The sequence below is a fragment of the Pinus tabuliformis genome, chromosome 9, assembly GCF_031772625.1.
Source record: "Pinus tabuliformis cultivar Carrire ecotype Pingquan chromosome 9, CPIR1, whole genome shotgun sequence".
Lineage (NCBI taxonomy): Eukaryota > Viridiplantae > Streptophyta > Pinopsida > Pinales > Pinaceae > Pinus > Pinus tabuliformis.
The window spans coordinates 788,769,235-788,777,758 of NC_142307.1; the positions used below are offsets into that span (position 1 = coordinate 788,769,235).

Here is an 8,524-nt window from a genome sequence, read left to right on the forward strand (position 1 = left end):
GTTAATGTACTAGTACTTCGTTAACTTTTTCTAAACAAATAAATAAAGTATTATAACAGAGGCAATTTGATATAGGAGGCTCTTAAAAATTATTAAAATTCAAAGTCCCCAAAATTTGATGGAAATAACATCATTGTGTAAAGATGAGAGAATTGATTCCAATGCAATTTGAATTGCATCAATCTGACTTTATATGTGAAAACTATTGGAATTTGAAGTTTTGCGATAGCGAGAAAAATGTCATAGTCAAAGTGAAGGGGGACACATCTAGGAGTTGATAAATAGAACATTCTGAAGGTAACACATAGCGCAATGAGACAATGATACATGGCAGGTTGAAAGCTTAACATATGGCCCATTAGGTGGGTGACACATGGCTTTGTAGCGAAGTACCCATAACTTTATTCTATTTGTAAAAAATTAATCAAATTTATTAGCAAAATCAAGGTACAAACAGACTACCTCCAAATTACATACCAAACACTATACCAATAAGGCAGGTGCTATTTGTCTAGGAGTTGATGACATATCCATTTATGAAGATGCGAAAGGGATTATAGACTGGGCAAAGGACTACACTCTCTTCCACCCCCAACTTATCCAACTAGATGCAGAGAATTAAGCTTCTCGTGCGCTCCTTTCAACACATTGAATTTGGACACATCTACCAGGAACAGAGTGGGATTGCTGACCTCCTTTCTAAAAGAGGTATATCACCAGAACCTGGTAAAATTCAATTTATCGCCTTTGAATAAAGATTATGTATAAACGTTGGCTTCTTCTATGACACTCATAGTCTTTCTTTTCATCACTTAAAGTCATTAGTAAAAATTGATAACACTAAATTATGAAACATCTTGTAATTTTGGATACTCCAATGTTACGAATTTTATAATTTCTCATAATAAGTAACCATAGTAAGTAGCTACATAGCTAACAAATTGTAATTTTGAACCAAGAAAACGTTGGCTTCTTTTATCACTCATAGTCTTTCTTTTCATCACTTATAAGGAAAAACTGATAACACTAAATTATGAAAAAATCTTGTAATTTTAGACACTACAGTGTTATGAATTTTATAATTTCTCCTAATAAGTAACCATAGTAATTAGCTACATAGCTAACAAATTGTAATTTTGAAAGTACAGCGAACCACACTTATTCAAAAAGGAAAAAGATGAACACAATGATTCACTAATATATTTATAATACTCATAATACTCTGAAACACTTGGCAGAGAACAAACAATCCTCTATTTAAGATAGGTACTCTCTTTAGCTACATAGCTAACAAATTGTAATTTTAGACACTACAGTGTTATGAATTTTATAATTTCTCCTAATAACCATAGTAATTAGCTACATAGCTAACAAATTGTAATTTTGAAAGTACAGCGAACCACACTTATTCAAAAAGGAAAAAGATGAACACAATGATTCACTAATATATTTATAATACTCATAATACTCTGAAACACTCGGCAGAGAACAAACAATCCTCTATGATTCACTAATATATTTATAATACTCATAATACTCTGAAACACTCGGCAGAGAACAAACAATCCTCTATTTAAAATAGGTACTCTCTTTTTGTTTCAATAATAAAAAGAATAATGTTTTTAAGCCACAACTCTTTATTCTTTATTGTTCATATAACGAGCGGAATTATTTATGGTAATAAATTGTCAAAAGAAAAATCCACTGCTAAAATGGAATCTCGATCTCAACAATACCTATTTCCAAATTTATAGATCCATTAATACACTCTCAATAGTACAAGAGACAATACCCGACAGTGGGTTTTTGCCATCTCGATATGGGGACTCCCATATCCCCGGTTTCTCGCAAACAAATAACGGGATTCTTTCCAGCGACTGCTACATGACCATACAATACTTCATGGACATAGCATACATGATAGTACGTAATCCAGTCGGTCGACATTAATACTCATATACCCATTTGATTTGAATTCAAATTTGAATTTAGAAGCGCGCTATTTCCAAAGAGAAGCGAGGAGGCCAGTCCTGTGTCAGAGCAGATCATCAGCTGTCTTGAGTTAGCCTTAACGGGTTACAGAAGAATATTGAAGATGGTTAGATCCCCTTGCTGTTCAAAAGAAGGTCTTAGCCGTGGGGCTTGGTCCGCCATGGAGGATATGATTCTCTCTGAATACATTCGAATTCATGGCAGCGGTGGATGGAAAAATATCCCTAAAAAAGCAGGTGAGTTTCAGTAAAATTCTAATTGCAAATTTTTATTGCAAACAAAATGCACATTGAGAGGCTAAATGAGCGGGCAGGTTTTGTTTTGCAGGTCTGAAGCGATGTGGAAAGAGTTGCAGGTTGCGTTGGCTGAACTATCTTTGCCCCGACATTAAACGTGGTAACATTTCTCCCGACGAGGAGGAGCTCATTATTCGGTTGCATCGTCTTCTTGGCAATCGGTATGTAGAAAATCAGTGCACATGACACTTTCGGTTTTCTTAGGTTTTGAAATATTTTTGAAATCTTCCATTGAGTTAATCTCAACTATACAATGTATTTGCAGGTGGTCTCTGGTCTCTGGTAGCAGGATGACTGCTTGGTCGAACAGACAACGAAATCAAGAATTATTAGAACACTCATATGGGCAAGAAGCTGTGTCTGTCAATGAACAAATCTCAACCCAGGACTTCAGAAAATCGAAGAACAAGATCAAAATCTCCTGTTCCTGTTCAAAATCCTGTGTTCAAAGCCACTGCCGTTAAAATAAAAACAGCCGTGCGACACTCTGGAATTGTAAGAGCAAATGGCTATAACGATGAGGGCTCCAGTAATCATATATCAGATGAAGCCTTCAAATTATGGAACGTTCAAGAAACCAGGAAATCCTCATGGCGCTACCTACTTGTGAATGATGCCATCGGAAACGAAGAATCCGAGCGTATTGGTTTGCCATTGGCTAATAATGCCGTCAAAACAACAGCTACAGATTCTCTCTGTTCTATGTCGAGTTTAGGTTACCAGCAATCTCCTCATTACGATTATTCTGGGGGAGATGCAGTTAGTTTAGCCGAGAGTTCATTGTTTTCGAACAAGCAGTCGTCTCAATACTGTAATCTGCTCCCTTCTCTGTTCGTCTGTTCAACAGATTTTACATCAGAAGACTTGTACAGAGCAATGGAAAAAGACTACAATAACGAACAAGACAAAGAATGGATTCATGAATTCGATTATTTACAGAAATGAAGCTCGTTGCAATCACTTACGCATGGGTGGAGAGAGCTTTAGACAAAGTTGGGCTGCAACATCGTGCGGAAGGAATGAGCTGTAGACAAACTTTTTTCTGGAACACCGTGAATAAATCCCGTGACAGGGAATGGAGCCAATAAAATTTTAGGGATTTCAATCTGAAACTTTCCACCAAGTAGAGTGGCAATCAATGCATTCCACAACTATAGTAAATGTTGTTAAGAGAGGTGTGCTGCATTTTTTTTAAGAGTGAGTATTATTTTCATTAACTATTACTTTGTGTTTGATAATAAAAAGAAAATTGCAGATTCTCTGTAATATTTAAAATTATTTATCTATAATATGATTGATTCAAGTTTTATTTTGTAATATTTCTATTGCAGTTTTTGTTTAACATAATGTTATATCAGTAACTGTAGTTACTTATATTTGTGTAATAATTTTTAGATACACTTGTAACATTTATGTTATGATTTTAGGGCAGAGAATTCATGTTACGACAGACAGGCTTTAGGTAATCCAGACCTTTATCCTTACTTTTTACACTAGCAGCCATACAATTTCGGAGAAAGCGGACTTCATATTTAAATTTCATAAAAAATCACCATATTAAAATCTTTGCAAATAGCTCATATTCATATTCACTTAAATATTATCAATTACCATTTATCATAATTTAATCAAATATTTGCATAAAAATAGATAAGATCAATATGTAAATGTAAATGCACAGAGTTTTTAGTGATTACCACCCACCAAAATTTATGCAAGTCTTAGCTAGACAATTAATTTTTCAATTTCATATAATAAAAAAATAAAATCTTATCAACCATTAATTAACTAAAACATTACTTAACTATCTTATAATATTCAAATTACTTTTATAATAAATATTATTAATTAAGAAGTTCAATATTAATAAATATTGGTACCCGCATGTTTTATTAGTTGAAATAAATAACTATATTCATAAACTCATCAATAATTAAATGAAAATTGATTCAAATAATAAATTTTTATTTAATATATATTACAAGTAGTTGGACACTTAAAAAATTGATTTTAACAAATAATTTTACTTATAGTAAAAAGAGTTGTGATTTTACTTAATATTAATAACAAATAAGTATAAAATTATTGATAATAAATTAAAATAATTTTCAATTCAAATAAGAAATAACTTAGTAAATAAATCAACTTCAATTTTAATATATATATTTTTAAGGAATATATTCAATCTATGTTTCATAGATATATCTCGCAAGAACAATATTTATTTATACTTTGGCAAGAACAACTACCCTTTAAAATATATCTATCTAACTTTTTTGCAGAAAATGTAAAACCTTCTAGACAACCTTCACCACAAATGTATTACTAGTACAATAAGCCATTATTATTGCTGGGTAGGATTGGATTCTCCACCACCATAATGCAGCTATTAACAAAATACTCAATTTACCAATCAATAAAACCTAAATTAACTAGATACTAAACCTTAACACTAACTTAAATTTAATACTTTTACTTTTAGTTTAATTTAATTATATTAAAACTAAACAACATATAATAGCTACTATATAAACTTGTTTATTAATAATTTATTTATTATTATTGCAATTATATTAATAAATATAGTTGATAAAACTAAATTACTGTGATTTTTTTAATTGATTATTTTAATTTACATTTATATTATGTTATTTAATAATTTAAATAATAATTTTATAATTATATAAAATAAATGTGATTTAAAATTATATCTAATTTATATATATATATATATATATATATATATAAACATTTAAATTGAAAAAATTTACTCTACCGACATCTATCAACTTAAATATTCTTAGTAGCATTTCTTAATGGAGTTGTCTATAAGGCAACTTTTTGGAAATTCCGGTGATGGAATCTGGCGGAAAAAATTGTGGATAAATCTTGATTTGTATTATTTAAAATGGTTTTTTAACTGCATATTTGGATTCAGCACCCTGAAAACCTCCTGGGACGCTTTGTTTGTGCATAAATTAGCTATGAAACTTGCGATTTCAATAAATTGCTGCCGGATTTTGACCGAAAAAACCCACCAGAAAACCTTCCAAAAAGTCTCATTATAGACAAATCCTTTCTTAATTATTGTATTAATTTGAATCGTTCATGTTATTCTCATTATTTTTATACTTGGTCCTTACTGAAAAATTGATGATGGCCATGTGATTAATCAAATATTTTGGAAACGTCATATACTCATCAAGCCTTATTTCCACCCCTATAGGATATTTATTACAACTTAAGAGTACGAGAGATAGTACCCTGACAGTGGGTTTTGGCCGCCTCGATATGGGGACTCCTATCTCCTCGGTTTCTTGGCAACAAATAACGCGATTATTTCCGGCGACTGCTCCATGACCATACAATACCAAAGAAAATGCACTTCATGGACATAGCATACATGATAGTACGTAATCCAGTCCATTGACATTAATACTCATCTACCCATTTGATTTGCATTCAAATTTGAATTTCGAAGCAGGCTATTTCGTTCTGGTATGGAAGGCAAGCTGAGGATGACAGCCAGCTAGCATACTTTGGAGACTGCACAAGGCTCACCCACAGAGCTTCAATCCATGCCATTGCTAGTTTGGAATTTGAAATTGAATTGATGATCCTCGACTAAACATGGTTGTGAACCAGCGCACAGTGACTCATTTACTAATGATGAAACTAGAAGCCTATATTCCATAGCTAATCTCCCTTGGGCCTTACCACCATTGGAAGATGGAGAAAGATACTGACTCTCCTTGTGCAGAGCTTTCATAGGTGAAGAGGTACAAGATAAAGTTTGCGATCACATTCTTGCATAACTTGTGCCAAGTTCGTTTCGCTCTCACAATTTCGGTGAGTATTCTCAAAACTTCACTCTAATGATGGTTCATAGATTTATCCTTCCTTTTACAATCATTAATCCTTGCATCCTCCTCTTCTATATCAATACACAACTTAGACTCTAAAACAAAGGTTTTTGTGTGGCTTATTGCATGCGTATCATGCACTATATTATTAAATAGGAGAATCAGATCTTGTTGTGTGTGCTGAAGGGAGTTTTCGACTACATGACAGAGACAAGAGACGCTCAGAGCTTTCCATTCAATCACCTGTTGTTAGATATGTGCCAGGAGGTTTCTCCTTTCCCATGTGACATTTTGTGCCTTTTTATAGCTGAGCATGAGCTTAATATATTGATTTATGAAATGGAAAATGAGCCGCATCCTCTGGGCTGCATCCATGCATCCATTTCTAAAGCCTTGCTGATGCAATCTGGTGATGAACGCTAACAAAGGTGAATGGGAATACCATCGAATGAGTTTAACGACATCCTCGAAAAGTCTATTATATGGATATGGCATTGTCTCTCCATTGTTCGAGGATTGGGGATGTTATTGCAAATATGTAACGACGCCTTTCAACAATAGTTTTTTATTTACGAGAGCGCCCCAAATGGTGATTCACTAACAACGACTCTGTCTTTATTTTCCTCTCGAATTTTGTCTCTGTTAATGATTATAAATATGGAATTTTTTCCTTTTCTTCCCTAAGTTAAGGCCTTGGTTGTCCTCTCCAAAAACAATATGTGGTAATTTTTTAAATGTGACAATTAACAATCTTTAGTTCAATGAAACATTTTCTGTATTTTAATAATAAATTCGATGGTGTACATTATATATCTATCAAACATTATCATAATGAAATTTCCACTGCAATTTCAATGGTCTACATTATATATCTATTCAACGAGTCTTTTTCAATTTATTTTTGTTTATATTTTGAAAATCTTCTAATTAGCTTTTTAACTTACATAGTGGTAAGTTTTTGAGGAGAATTTTTTTTTTTTTAATATCAAAATTATATATTTTGAAACGAATATTGCATATAAAATATTTCAAAAATTTAAAGTTTGAGTAAAAATGTTTTCAAAACTTTGAAAAACCAAACATTTCTAATAAACACTAGAAATTTAATAGCATTTTTATAAATAGCTTACATGTTTTAATTTAACAGTTTAATTGTGGTTATTTTCATGTTAATAACTTAATCATTAATGAATACTTTTTAAAAAATTATTAAAATTTTCTGTTTTAAAAGAAAATATTTCAAAAATTCAAAGTGTTGTTAAAAATGTTTTCAAAATTCAAAATTTGGTTTAAAATATTTTTAAAAAATTTCATAAAAAATAAACATTTTTGATAATATATTCAACCTTTAGTGCTATTTTTATTTATAATATATATTTGTTAATTTATCATGTTAGCTTTTCTTTCAATGAACATTTTTATTAGTGTTAATGAATGTATAAATTTTAAAATATTTTTGAATTAATATAATTAAATTAGTTTTTAAATTTTTGATATATAATTTAAAAATAAAAACTAACTATTTTATAACTATTTTTCTTATTTTATATATTTAAATTATAAATATATTAAATAATTAATTTAAATTCTCTGAGAAATAAGGAAAGAAAAGAAAAGGTTATTCAAAGCAACTTTGTATGGCATTCTATTTTTCATGGTCTCAAAGGACTTGTTATTGGACAACCAAATATCATTATTCAATTAAGTTTGAATTTTTTTAAAATAGTTTATTATTTTACTTAAGGACAAGTAACAAATATCCAATTACAAATTATTCATGACAATGTATATAGTATTTATACAATAAAATGGAGATATATATAATTTAATGTATATGTACAAATATTGATGGCCCACATATTATTATAGACATTTAAAAAATATTTATTACCATTTTTTTAATGGAAAATAATAAAATATGAGTGAAATATATATGTGTGTGTGCAAATACACAATAGTATATAGTTTTTGTCCTTCTAATTATAATTTTACTATGATCAACAAAAATTACATATATGAGATTTAATATTTATAAAAGAGTCTCAATGATATTATATATATATATATATATATATATATTTGTTTATTTTTGTTTTTTAATGAATACTTCATTCTAGTTTAATAGAACATGAAAAACTACAACCATTATATTCCTTATACAAACAAATAGCTAATATATTATCTTATTATCCCAAACAAAAACACTTATAGCCTTGACATAAACACTATCTAGATGCACCTATACGGAACTTACATCTACTAAAGCTGCACATACATGGAGGTTATGTGTATATATATAGGTTGCACATATACCTGGAAGATATGTGCATATAAAGAAGTTTCACATATACGGAAGATGTGCGCATATCTTCC

General features: G+C 30.3%; 1 pseudogene; it reads left to right on the forward strand.

Moving 5' to 3' along the window:
• The first annotated feature begins 2,095 nt into the window (after positions 1–2,095).
• Positions 2,096–3,233, forward strand: LOC149151106 (uncharacterized; annotated as a pseudogene).
• Positions 3,234–8,524: the final 5,291 nt, after the last annotated feature.